Raw genomic sequence first — 14,540 nt, forward strand, 5'->3', positions numbered from 1 at the left:
AGAATGAGCAAAAGCGCGCCAAATACAAACTAAAAACCCTCGCTTCAAATCCAGTCCTGCCCTCGCTCCCTCTTAGCAACCTCCCCCTCCCCAGGTGTTAGCAATCGTTACCCACATCGGCCTGGGAAAGTAACCTTGGACAGAGGCAATAACCCAAACATACATTCCACAGTGCAGTAAACAGATTACAGCCTGGCATGGCTGGAAATTTCCCTCCAGCAAACCCGGGTCAGGAAAATGACATGCGAAACGTTACAATGTATTCAGAACATTGAAACTGTGAACATGACAATAAAGGATTGAAAGTTACAATAACCATGCTGCATTAAGACACTCATCAGCAGTGACTTGCTAAATTACAACCAAACCCACCTAAAAAGGGACATCAGTGAAGCTAATTTTAATTTAAACTTCAGTTAAATCCCATTCCCCAAGACTTTAGCCCTCACTTTTAAACAAAGCATACATGCACATGCAAATGTCACTTTGGGGAAAAACCCTAGCTAATCTCACTTGTCATGCTAAGCTGGGCTCTATTTATGCTTGGTTTGCTGTATAAAAACAATTGGCTGAGTTCATGCATAATACTATAAGCCAGGGTTTATAGATCACCACTGCTCAGTTCACACAACATACAAATGTGATTTGGGGCTGTTTAAGGATGGGAATCAAAGTGGTTTATCCCCCAAAACAAAATTTAAATTGCCCCAATTGCCCAAAACAAATTTTAAATTTCTGTTGCCCCAAATTGGTCATGTTGCTGCTGTAATGATTGCCTATTCAAAATCACCATCAGACTCACACAGGGCTTTCATGGATATCTGATTTAATAATGAATAGTATGCAGGATCACAAGCAAAGCTGAAAATAGTAAAAGCGCAGGATGTCTCCCAATAAATCCCCAAGCAACTCCCAATCCCTCCCCCCAAAGTCAGTAAAATTCCATGCCCCAGGTGCCCCTAATGGTTCCTGCCAGTCTGCGGGAAACATCCTTGACAAGGTGAGATAACCCAAACATGCATTCCTCATTCTTCACTCCTTGCATCGCAGCCTGGTACAAGGAACAGGAGCAGCCCCCTCCCGTACAGCAACTCGTGTCAGCCCCATGGCATAGGAACCCATTACGATGTTTTTCAGGAACATTGGAACAGTAACCATGACAGCTGCTCATGTTTGCTGCTCAATTTCAGCAGTGGAATCTCCAGCCTCTTAGAGGAGGCCCAAATCAAATGAAAGACAGGATGGTTTCTTGTGACATGTGAATCCGATCATTGCTCATCAAATTCATGTTCTTACCAGTCAGTCATTGAATTCAGTATGGACAAGAACTGATAAAATATCAGACTTGCAGCAATAATGATCTTCTAAGAGAGTGCAGAGGGTTAGACCCAGGGGTCTAAATGGCACCTTCCAGTTCTGATTCTTGAAATAAAATATATTACTAATCCTCCCTCATCCTCCCCTTTTCTTGTATATTTTATATCTGAATGATTGCTGTGAGAGGGAATCTGCTAAGCTGCTAAACTGCCAAGGCACTATTCCTCTGTTCCACTGAATAGACTCTGTGAACTACAATCCAGGAATCAGGGGAGGCCTATGTTCCTACCAATCACTAAACAGCCTACCCACAAGCTCTATAGCTTACCTATAATGTAAACCAAAATGCACCTTTCTGTGATTTCAAAAATTCCACCACAGGATCATAAATAAATATGATTGCCTCAAGTCAAAAATCTACAGAATGGCAGTGCACCCAGTCACCCTCTATGGATCGGAGTGCTGGCCAATGACAGCAAAGCACGAGCAGGCCCTGAACGTGATGGAAATGCGAATGGTCTGATGGTGCCTTGGATTAACGCGATTCAACCACACCATGAACGATGATGTCCGACGACGACTGGGAGCTGCGCCAATTGTGGCAAAACTGCGGGAAGGAAGGCTCAGATGGTATGGACACGTCATATGCGGCAAAGAAGACTCAGTGGTGAAAACAGCCATGCTCCTGGATCCTGGCAGCCGGCGGCCCTGTGGTAGACCCAAGAAACGGTGGATGGACCACATTAAGGAGGACATGGAATGCGTGAATGCCACCCCTGAAGATGCCTTGGACAAATGGAGACGGATATGCTGACAAGTGGACCCTGCCATAGCGCGGGAAAAATGCTAAGAAGAAGAAGAGTCAATAAATAAATTGACTCAGCTATGGAACACAAGAAAAGTAATGAGATCAGAAGAGTCTAAAGCTAGTTCTGAACTGTGAAAACTGCTCATGTGAAAGTGCCCACAAAAATCTGTCATTCTTCAGAATTACCCTTCCCAAGCCTGTGATACTCCATATATGTTAAACTATGATTTCCCATTATTCCACCTAGCAGCATGACCTTTGAGGATAAGGCTCACTTTAGCTTGGCATACCTGGAGGGTGTCTGTTGGGGGACTGCCAAAAAAGATGACAACCTCCTCCTCCTCCTCTATACATTTCTATACTGCTCCAATGAAGTCACACGACAAAGTGGTTTACAAATTAAAAAATAAACATTGTCCCAGAAATCTTTGATTGTAGAATAATATTTTGTTTTTTCAGTTGGGAAGCCAGAAGTTACCTGGTTTGTCCCTCACTCCTAGTAACTGTCTTTTAGGCAATGTAGAATATTCAATATCAAATGCAGAGAGATGGTTAAGTTCCAGTTTAGCAGACACAAAAGAATTCTATGATTCCAAAGTAGAGTGGCTTGCATAAGTACTCAAAAGTTCCTTCTGGTTTTTTTTGCAGAAGTACTTTCTTGATTTCTTTTTCATGATGCGTATGCAATAATCAACCCACAAATACATGCCCCAAGCAATCATTAAATTAGCAGATCATGTGTGACTGCAGAAGCTTCCTGCTTTGTCAGACGGATGAAAGCAGCATCATGCCATTGTGTCACAAGCTCCTCTTCTTTTGGGTTTGCATGGAGTGTCCCATCACGCATACAAAAGGAGCAGGGCTTGTATCACGACCACACAGTTCTGCTTTTGCCAGTCTTCTCCCCTTGACTTCCCTGCAGATGCTGCTGCTGCAGATCCTCTGTCTATATGAACGTAATGGAAAGATCAACCAACATTATACCGGATGGTCAAAATTCAATTTGTGATTGAAAAAGCAAGTAGCTTCTTTCTAGAAATATACATATTATAATACGTTTTGTGTGTTTTATCTGTTCTTGTTCTTTTTCATATGTGCATGTGCGTATGTGTGCATATATTTTATCTATCTATCTATCTATCTATCTATCTATCTATCTGTCATATTTTTATCACCATCTCCCCCACAAGGAGGGACCCTGGGCAGTTCACAGTAAAAACAATTTAAAATTCAATAAAAATCATAAATAAGACCAATAATCAATAAATATATAAAATATAGTCAAATCCAAGTAACGGCAGATCTAATTCAGCCCATAAGCCGGTAAGGCCGGTCCCAGACAGGACTAGGGAACCAGCCAGCCCCAAGAATGGCTATTCCTCTCCCTACTCCAAGCATAGATATATGTTTTCATCTTTTTTATGTACATTACAGCAATAAAGTAAGTTTTAAAAATTTAAAAATAAGAAATTAAAATACAGTGGTAAAGTGCAATACTACTGCTACTAGAAAGATTCTATCACCTTCGTGCATCTTCTGCCTCATTTGGGTTACATAATCTAAATTATTTGCATGATATTCCATTTTTATAATATGCTTTTCTAACATTTCTGTTCCACTTGTTTCTCTACAAGTAGATTCAAATAAGCTATCTTTTGATCTTTGTGTCTGCAGAGTATATTTATTGTGTACACAAAGTTCAAGGTAAATTTGTAAGTGAGATATACTCAATGGCTTACACACACATACACTTCTTTGCAGGCTATCCTTAGCAGGAATCTGCAGGATGGAACTCATGACTAGGAAAGCTACTTTGATAGTTGAGCTATTAATGCCGCATTGACTGGACTCAGATTTCATATGGATATTTTTACTCTTCCCAGAGGATGAGCACTTGTTCCTCCTTGTATCAAAGGCTAGATCCTCTTGTTTACACTGAAAAGATGAGAGAAGTAGGTGAGCTTCCAAGAATTATGAAGCTCATAGGTGACTAACTAAATAAGTGAATAAAATCCAATTCTGTGCAATGTGTGGCATTTCTCTTATGACTGTCTATGGCAAAGCTTAGTGACTAAGTTTCCATTGATTCTGTGGTTACATCTGAAAAACAATATCTAGAATTTGATCATACTCTAGGGAAGGGGTAAATAGGGCACTGAGTGTTTCACATTTCTTGAGTTTGATCATCCAAGACCAATTCCCAGCATAAGGGAGTCATCAGAGTCAGGCAACCAGAAATCTCAGTTCTTACAGAGCCATTACAGGGAGTATTCTAGCCTTTTGAGCAATCCACACTAACTCATTCCTACTTCTAGTTTCTCCCTGAAAGGCCCTCCAAGTTAAACCAGACAGGAAGCATGACCGGATGAGCTAATTCTACTTAATTGTTAGGCTACATTAACAGAATCTTGCAAGTCTGGAAGTACAAATATCCTGCCATCCTTTTTTACTTCCTGATCAGCTAGGGCAGATCCTTTCTATGTTTCTTTCTCTGCCCATTACTCAGTTGTGGGGTCCTCCCCCTTTTATCTGATCATTCCCTAGTCAACACCTCTTCCCCTCGTCTTCCAAGGTCTTCTCACATTCCATTACATCAAGTCCCTCTCTCTGCTAATATTGGTTTTATTTATACTGTTATAGAGGGAGACCCTGGGAATTCTAAGAGCAAGTGAAGGTACTGTCACAAGTTGGCTGCCAAGGTAAAGAGTAAGGAAGATTACCTTGAGGGAGATATACATAACGCCCAGATAATATTTGGAAGCAGCTCAGACAGACACCTTCCTGATTTATTGAACTGTAAGAAGGAGAAGGTACAGCACAATTACACTTGCAAGATTCTGTTATTATAGCCAATCTCAATAAACATAGTTTAGTCATCCTGTGGAGTTCATTTCATGGTCTGGTCTACATAGTGGTATTGACATCAATCTTGCAAGTCTCCTACTCTCTTTCAAGAGAGGTTGAAGGTCTTGCCTTTGTTAGTGGAGATGGCCTTTGGTCCTCCGAATATGCCACTGTCTGCTGAGCACCTCACTGCAGTGTTGTTGTAACACCAAAAATAGTGGATTTACAAGTTACCAACTTGCAAAATGCTATGATGTAATTAACACAACATTTGGGACAGAATTTACTGCAACCACCAGCAGTACAGCAGCTTGCAGTACAGCTGGTATTTCTGTGTCTCATGAGAGTTTATCAGACAGGTTTGGAGGAGACTAAGATCAATTCCTGACCTTCACAGCTCAGCGTGAACTGTTTGTGGCAGGTTGATCAATGGAGTTTCCCGTAGATCGCACCAAAATGAATTTCTTGCTGAATTTGCTGAAAGAAGGGGTAGAAGGGGTAGTCAAATGGACAATTCCTATCACTGAGAGCAATGACCTCAGGCTAGACAATGATCAAACTTCATACAAATATTTAGAGCTTCCTGTGATGACTTTGTAAGTTGCCTGACCACCAGCTGTGAAACCTGTAAAGGCAGGCCAGGTCAGCATAGAGTGTCAGTGTACATATTGGATTTTAAATTATTTTCTAGAGATGTGGGATGAAAGGATCTGGCTCTGCTTAACCAATTTAGAGAAGAGCTTGTTGACAAACTAGGAGATGAGCTGCTGGGGCTAGGCACCCCAAATAATTTGGAAGAACATTTCCAGTGCCATATGGTAATAGGTGGCTGACTGTAAGGATTGAGGCAGGGGAGAAATGGCAAAGGGAAGTGGTTTTGCAGGCTCTCTTCCCCCATAGCCTCCCTCCCAATGGCCTCCTCAGAAACCAGCACCAGAGAACCCGTGCAAATTGGAGCGGTCAAGAGATCTCTGTCCCCAGGAGAGAAACAGAGAAGGGGGGAGTTTGGCTTATGCCTTTACTGCAGAGCTCTCAGGCATACAGCTAGATATATTTAGCATGCAGCTAAAACCCTATCCTCTGACCCAGTGACAAGATGCTGCACCTGGGATTCTACGAGCCATGTAGCAAACAAACGCCCAACTCACTTCAAGGCAGCGGCATTGGGAAACTTTGCAGGCTCCTCCCCCAACAGCTCTGAAGGGGGCAGGGGCTCAGACAATTAAGGAGAGCTCAGATGGTCACCAGCAATCAAGCAAACTTTGTAGTTCCTGTTACACTTTGTATAGATTCAGGCCAGAGAGTACAACTGTCTGCTTTTGCAGACTCAGGAGTGACTGCTAATTTCATAGATGAGTCCACAGTACTAGAGTTAAGTTTCCCCACCCAGACTCTCAAAGAGCTGATGATGGTAGAGACAATAGATGGACAGACGCTGAGAGTGAGGCCAGTGTTGCAGTGCACTAACTCATTGCAGCTGATAATACAAGATCACACAGGGCTTTTACCACTCTCTGTGACTGCTTCCTTGCAAGTACCCATTGTCTTGAGAATCGAGTGGCTGCAGTTACGTAACCCAGATGTGGGCTTGGCACAAGAAACTCTTGTTCCCATCCACAAAATGGCTACAACACTGATTGCAACCTTCTACCATTCCCCCCAACTTGGTCCAGCACTGTGACTGGCCTGCCTTGCTAAAGAAATGCTCAGACTTGCCTCCCTATCAAGCATGTGATTGCACCATCAATTTGAAACCAGGAGCCCAGATTCTGGCAAAGCGACAACATCCCATGTCTACTCATGAGTTAGCCATCCTGAAAGAATATCTGGATGAAAATGTGGAAGAGGGGTTTATTTGCCCTTCCAGATATCCAGCATCTGCACTCACACTTTTTGCCCCCCCCCAAAAGGGGAAAAATGGTCTAGATAGCTCATGACTTTAGGGTTCTTAATGAGTTGACAGTTAGAGATCACCATCCATTACCTCTTATTTCAGATCTCCTGGATAGCCTCCAAAAGGCACACATTTTTTACAGAAATAGACTTGAGAAGCACTTACAATTTGATCAGAATGAAAAAGTGACATGAATACTTGACTGCATTCAATACCAGGTATGGCAAATTTGAATACACAATGATGCTTTTGGCTTGGTTAATTGTGGGGCAGTCTTCTCAACATTCATGAATGAAATATTATCTGACTTTTTAGACAAGTGCATAAATGGGATATTTGGACGACCACTGTTTTTTTTCTGAGGATCTTTCCTTGCATGAGATGCATGTCAGACACATCTTAAAGATACTCCGTGAACATAAACTTTTTGCTAAGTTGGAAAACTGTGCATTTGACCTACATCAATTAGACTATTTGACCTACATCAATAAGACCATTTGGGATACAGGATCTCTACTGAAGGCATACAAATGGATCCTGCAAAGATACAACCCATGCTTTTATGCAGCTACCCCATTATGTGAAGGATGTACAACATTATTTGCAAATTTCTATTGGAAGTTCATCAGTTTCATTTTGTAATTTTACATACTATCACATTTTACTTAAATTTTAGATACCGTCACATTTTTGTAATTTTAGGTGTTATCACATTTTATACACTAATTTTATATACTACTTTATAACCTAGACATAAATTGTTCCTTTTGGACTTCACCCACGGATTCTAGTCAGGTTGTTTTATAAATGTATTTTAATTTTGTGTTAAAATTTATTTACTATCTGTTAAGATAGATTTGTAAGTACTCACAGAGCACTCATGGATGCATTGCTTATACTGGTCTAAGGCTGTAATAAACTGACTGACTGAAGGATGTACAACATTCTCTGGGCTTTGCAAATTTCTATTGGAAATTCATCCTTAATTCTGTAGATTGCATAAGGCCACTGTCTCATCTCCTAAAGAAGGGTCATAGATTCATATAGTCTACTCAAGAGCAGGCAGCATTTCAAGAATTGAAAGAGCTTGTCACTTCACAACCACTGCTCAGGCACACAGACACCCCACCCCCCATCAGTTCATAGTGCAGACCTATACTTCAGATGTGGCAGTAGGAAAAGTTCTCTTCCAGGCAGAAAGGAGGGGGAACAGATCCCCTGTCATGTGCATTTTACTCCAGGTTGCTTCTACCAGCAGAATGGAATTATAACATCCACAATAGGGAGCTGCTTGCAGAAAAACAGCTTTCCAGCAATGGAGGCACTTTCTGGAAGGTACAGCCCACCCAATACAGGTATGCACAGACCACAAGAATTTAGAAGTTCTGAAGAAGACACAATCCCTCACTCCTTGACAAATCAGGTGGGTACAATTTTTCTCCTGTTTTGATTTTTATATCTCCTATATTCCTGGCTCACAAAAAAAACTTCCAGATGCCCTATAATGTAAACCTGATTATGATCTTCCCTACTTATTATCCCCCAGCCATCATATTACAACCAAGCAACTTTAAGTCCCCTCAGAGGTTAGATCCTCTAGAAAGACTAGGAATGGGAAGGCAGGCTGTTGATCTCTTAGACAAGATTAAAAATCATGATGGAGAACCTCCAGGGAGCCCTGTAAGACTACATTTCATAGTTGAGGAGGGGCAGGTGTTACACAATGGTCATTCAGTTCAGTTCAATTTTATTATGGTCACTGACCAGTACAAGATACAATTCTATAAAGATATACACATTAGCCTTAGCCTTAAAATATGAGCCATCTGATTTAAAATAATTTTAAATTTGAATTTACAAGTTCCAATTAAATGTTAAAATACAATGGTCATTCATATGTTCCCATTCCTTTAAGGGAAGAGGTATTGCAACTCTGTCATGACAATAGGGGGGGATGTTCAACATTCAGCACCATGTCCTTAGGTACTTCTGGTGGTCAAGAGCAAGGGCAGACATCAGGGATTATGTTTCATCTTGTCATGTGTGCTGCAGGGCAAATCTGTTTCTAGAAAGCCAGCTGGCTTGCTGTAACCTCTAAACTCTCCTTTGCAACCCTGGGACACAATCTCACTGGATTTTGCTACTGATCTCCCCCCAGTACAGAAATATACCAGCATTCAGGTAATAGTGTTTACAAAATTGGCACATTTCCTTCCTAACAAGGGCCCTCTGACAGCTCAGGAAACAGCACAACTTTTTTTAGACCACATTTTTAGATACAGAGACCTAGTCAATCATGATCCTGGATTGAGGATCGCAATTTACCTCCAAGTTTTGGAAAGCCCTCTTCCAGTTATTAAACTTTAAAATTCATTTGTTATCCTTGCATCAGCCAGCATCAAATGGAGAATCTGAGAGAGTGAGCCAATCATTACAGCAATATTTAAGGTGCTGTACCTCTCATCAGTAACACAATATAACTGAACTGTTACCACTTGTGGAAATTGCCTACAACAATTCAGCACAGTCCTCTATTGCAATGTTTCTCAACCTTGGTAAGTTGAAGATGGGTGGACTTCAACTCCCAGAATTCCCCAGCCAGCATGCTTCAACTTGCCAAGGTTGAGAAACACTGTTCTGTTGGCATGTCTGTTTCAGGCAACTTACAGCTACCATCCCCTCATGTTGCCCTCTACAACTCCCAGATCTGCAGTTCCTCACACCTCAGATTTCTTGCAGGAGAGGCAAGTGACTCAGTGCCTCTTTAAAGGATTGGGCAAAGGGAGCATACAAGCAAGCTGCAGACACACATAGACAAGAGGGTGCTAAAATTCCTGAAGGGCATTTGGCGTAGCTTTCTACAAACCTTTTCTCTTCTGCCTGACCCTCTAAGAAGGTAGACTTAATGTTTATTGGCCCCTTCCCAGTAGATCAGAAGATATACCTAGTGGCCTTTCATTTGCAATTGTCAGCATCAATGAAGATTCATCCTGTCTTCCATCAATTATTGAATTGCTGAGGTTGTTCTCTGGAAGTTCCTCTTTCTTCCAGGATCTTCTCTCCAGTCCCATTCAGGTTGGTACCTGGGGTGGGGTGGGGGGCAAACTGCTGTAGGCTAGACTAGGAAGTCATAAAGCCTCCCAGAAGGTGGCAATGGCAATTCCCAAAAGATCTCCCACTACCATACTAAACTTCTTGTATACAAAGAAACAGGGCCTCTACTATGAAGGCAATGCAGGTGGCAACCAGGAAGCCTGGTGAGCTGGTGATGCCCTTTTGGGGGGCTTCCTTCTCCAGAGAATTCTGCCTGCTTGGGACGAAGAATGCAGCAGTGCAGACAGAGATGGGCATGCCTCAATAAGCCCATGGAACACCCCTGCTTCACAAGCTGCTCTGGTTGCCAGTCTGCTTATGGGTGCAATTCAAGGTGCTTGTCACACATGGCATAGGGCCTGGTTGCTTGAGGGACTGCCTGTCTCCCATAGTACCTGTACCTGCCTAGACAATTTGATCTGGCAGGTTTGGTATGCTCTGGGTTTTTTCAATTAAACAATGCCTTCTGCAGTATTGGGATCCTGGAAATGTGCCTTCTCTGTTGTAGCACCTGCCCTCTGGAATGGGGTTCCCCCAAGATCCAGGTTGCTCCCATTGTGTTGATGTTTTGGAGGCCCTTGAAGACCTGGCTTCTTGCTCAGGCCTTTGGCAAGGGTGGTTGAAGCCCAGATAGTGTGGCTTTGTTTCTTGCTGTTGCCTGGTTTTTGCCAAGTTTTGTTCCTTGCTTTTAATATTACACATTATTTTACTGTGTTTTTTCTATATTTTTTACTTGTGAACTGCCCAGAGTCGCTGGAAATCAGGCAGTGTATTAAACAAACAAACAAACAAATAATAGCCATCATTTGTGTTAGTTCAGCACCAGGCAAAAGTCACTTTTAAATGCATTTGAGTGTTGTGGATTTGTTTGTTGTGGATCTTGTTTTAATATCTATCTATCATCTATCATCTATCTATATCATTTCAGAACAGTGATGGAAGTTTTGCTAAACAAACATCTTTCCATAAGCCCCTACAGGTTCCAGTGTACTATAAAGGCAAGAACTGGCTGTTCTCTGCAGATAATGTTTTTCAGCAAAACATGCTTCTCTCCAAGCTGATGACTAAGCCCTGGCCTTCGCGATGGGAGAAAAGAATGGCCGGAATCCAGGAGTAGGACCAATGTTATTCCTGACCTTGTGCTGGCATCTTTGGGGACATTGTTTCTAAATGTGTCATGAGGATAAGCAGAGCTTAACCCACACATACTGCCTGGCATACCAGTGCCCAACAGGCAACACAACTGAGTGTTTCTACTGATGCACAGTCTACAGCATAGCCATGTGGACATGAGTCAGCCCTCGCTGGAAGAGATATGGAGCCATGTAAAGCGAAAGAAAGCCCATAGGTAATAATCAAGCAGAATTCAAATGGAATTATTCTTCCAGGAGATTAAAATAGCTGCTGGCAAAACTTGGAAGTCATATTCCTTTTTTTAATAGTAATCTTATTAGACATTACAATTAAAAAGATAAAAACTAATACAAACTAGAAAAGGAAAAAGAAAAAATAGAAAGTGCAGAAAATTAAAAAATAGAAAGAAAAATAGAAAAGGAAGAAACAAAAAGTATATAGTAAAGAAAAAGAAAAGAAATATATCAATGATTTATCCCTTCATCACAATGAGTATAAACAATTTTAATAACTTATCACCTTCTCTTAAAATACAACAAATGATCTCCTCTTCCCATATCCCATCTCTTATCTATACACAAATCCTTAAAACCTCATCGTTCAGTCCTGGTCAGCAAAAGTCCATTAAGGTTGTCAGAGATACAACATATCTATTTTAACTTTGATCAAATAAACCAATTTTATATTCCTTCCTTTTACATTTAACAATCTTGATCTTTAATCACTTCAAATAATGTCCTAGAACTTGATTTCTTTTCATTTTTTCTTTGTCCCTTCTCACAAAATTCTTCAAAGCTTTAACAAGTCTCTTTTGTAAATCCAATATAGGAAAGTTATCCAGGTCACTCTTTTTGTTCGTTATTTGTATATCCCTTTTAATTATTAAGATATCAGCCAGTATCATTTGTATATCTAGTGTAGCATCTTTTTCCATATCATTCTTGTAGTCTGTCATTTTGAAATCCACTTTCAGATCACTCTCAGTCTTCTCCAGTATAACTTGTTCTTCTTCCATAACATCTTTTAAACAACGTCTATCTGTAATGACAGACCCTCTTAAAATTAACTTCTGGATCCATTGTTCACAAATATCCTTCAGTACATACAAAGTTAAAGTATTTTGCTCTGTTCTGTATTAGTAAGTCAAATTTAAATCTTCTCCTTTAATTGTAATCTTTAGTTGCTTCTGGTTCCCACTAGGGTCCAACCTTCAAAGTCCCATCCTATCATATTTTTTTAAGAAGAATTTGAAACAAAAGCATTTTCCCATGGGAAGGATTCTTATAATTAATTCCAAACTCTTATTTCAAATCCATCTGGACCCTTAGTCTGTTTGTAACTTCCCAAAATCAACATTCTAATCGCCCTTAAAAAGTTTTTTTAAGTCCTTAAACTTGTATTTAAAACTTCTTTCATTAAGGATTGAAGGAAACTCAACAAGTGCTGTAAAACCTGTCATTCCAAAAGTTCCTAATAGCTGAAAAGTGGTTAACAAGAAATTTCCAAAACTGATTAGAAAAGGAAGTATGCGAACCAGTGTCCATAAAGGCGCCGACTGCGGTTCGAGCAAAGATGGCTTTCCCTCATCTCCCAGAGCATTAAACCTGCTGGAGACCACTGTCTTAAGTTCTCCTCATGAGGAGCAACTATCTGGAGAACTGGTGGGCAATCTCAAGTCCTCTCCTTGTCTGGAGAAGAATTACAAAGAGCCGGTCTACTCACTGGCTCTTCATTTCACAGCGGCTGTTGGCTCCACTTTTAGCAGAGCCATATTCAGTTCACCATTTCTTCCCCAGAAGTCCCAAAAGCAGACGTTATATTCCTGAAGCTTTCCCCAGTATATTTCCCACCAGATGTGCTTCACTATAATTCCCTCCAGGCAATCCCTAGGAAGGGACAGAGAATTGAAAACATTTCCCATCACCCCTCCAGCCCTTGATTTATGGAGGGGGCTGGGATTATGGGCTCATTTTCCAATACATCTGGAGGACACTGGGTCAGGAACATGGAAGTGATGGCATGGAACTATTGGGAAACTGAAGTTCTTTGCATGAAATGTCATAATTTCATTCATTTCAGTCATACCAGTCTATAACTATATGGTTATATGAATGTTGTTATAACTTCTTTTTCATTTAACTGGAGTTGTTCTGTTGTTTTCTGGTTTTAATTTAGAGAATGAATCTCAAGCACTGCACAACTCTATTAATTAAAAAAAAAAAGATTGCCTATGCCCCATCTGTCTTCTTGATTTTACCTATATATTATATATTATATATATTATATATATATATATTATTATATATTACCTATATATATATATATATATATATATATAACCTATATATTATATATATATAAGTTACCTATATATATAGGCTGGCATGGAATTTTTGCCATCCTTTTGTCATAGCAAGCAATACTTTTATGAGCAATACATAAATGGCTCTCATTGGAATTTCCTTACTCCACCCCCATCTTCTAAAAGATCCTTCATTTCATTTGTTCATTCATTCATTCATTCATTCATTCATTCATTCATTCATTCACCTCTCTTCCTCTGCTACTCTCTCAAATATTTCCAGTCTTCCACATTTAGCCTTTTTCTCTACCTCTAACCCAAAAAGATACTCTTTTTGTTTTTCCTAAGTATCCTAAACCGTTGCCTTCTGGTGTTTTCCCCACTGCCATACTGTTTGTTGCGTTGCTTGAAATGATCATGTATTGCAGAGCTTTCCAAACTGTGTGTCACAACACGTTAGCGTGTTGGCTGCAGTGTGTAGGTGTGTCGCACGGTTGAGAGATCATACAGGTACTGTGCATGAGCAGTATGCGTAATCGGGTCAAAACAGCTGATTCCATGTGACTTCCGGTGATGCGGCTGCACCTGCAGTGTGTTAGGATAGAGGCTGAGTCAGAGGAATATGAAGAAGGTCCATTAGGAGAGTTAGATCAATTGACGGGAAACGATGGGGAAGGTGCGAAAATTGAGAAGAGCCTAGTGTGGGAAGAAGAAAAGCAGATGATTGGTCAGGGGCATGAGTTGCCGTCACTGCTGCCAATCAGTGTGAGAGATCGACGAGCAGAAAGGAGGGCCAAACAACGGCAGGCCCGATTGGCTTCTAACCACTAATTTATTACGTGTCCGTATCTCTTATAAGGGGTTAGTTTAACCTCCAGTTTGCTGAATTACTGTGTCACGAAATGATGCATGTCTAAAAAGTGTGTCACCAACATGAAAAGTTTGGAAAGCTCTGATGTATTTGATTCTGAACGTTTCCAAGGGCAGTGGCTGATCGCTCACCTTCTGGTCCATGTCAGATTCAGAAGCATTATCAAAACCATTGGCAGCAACCCTATGCTTATTAATTACTCCTAGAGATTTATTTAGCTCTAGCTGAGTGCCATCCCCAAGCAATTTTCTTGTTGTACCCTTTACTTATTCTGTAC

Source organism: Candoia aspera, chromosome 1 (assembly GCF_035149785.1).
Source record: "Candoia aspera isolate rCanAsp1 chromosome 1, rCanAsp1.hap2, whole genome shotgun sequence".
Classification (NCBI taxonomy): Eukaryota; Metazoa; Chordata; class Lepidosauria; order Squamata; family Boidae; genus Candoia; species Candoia aspera.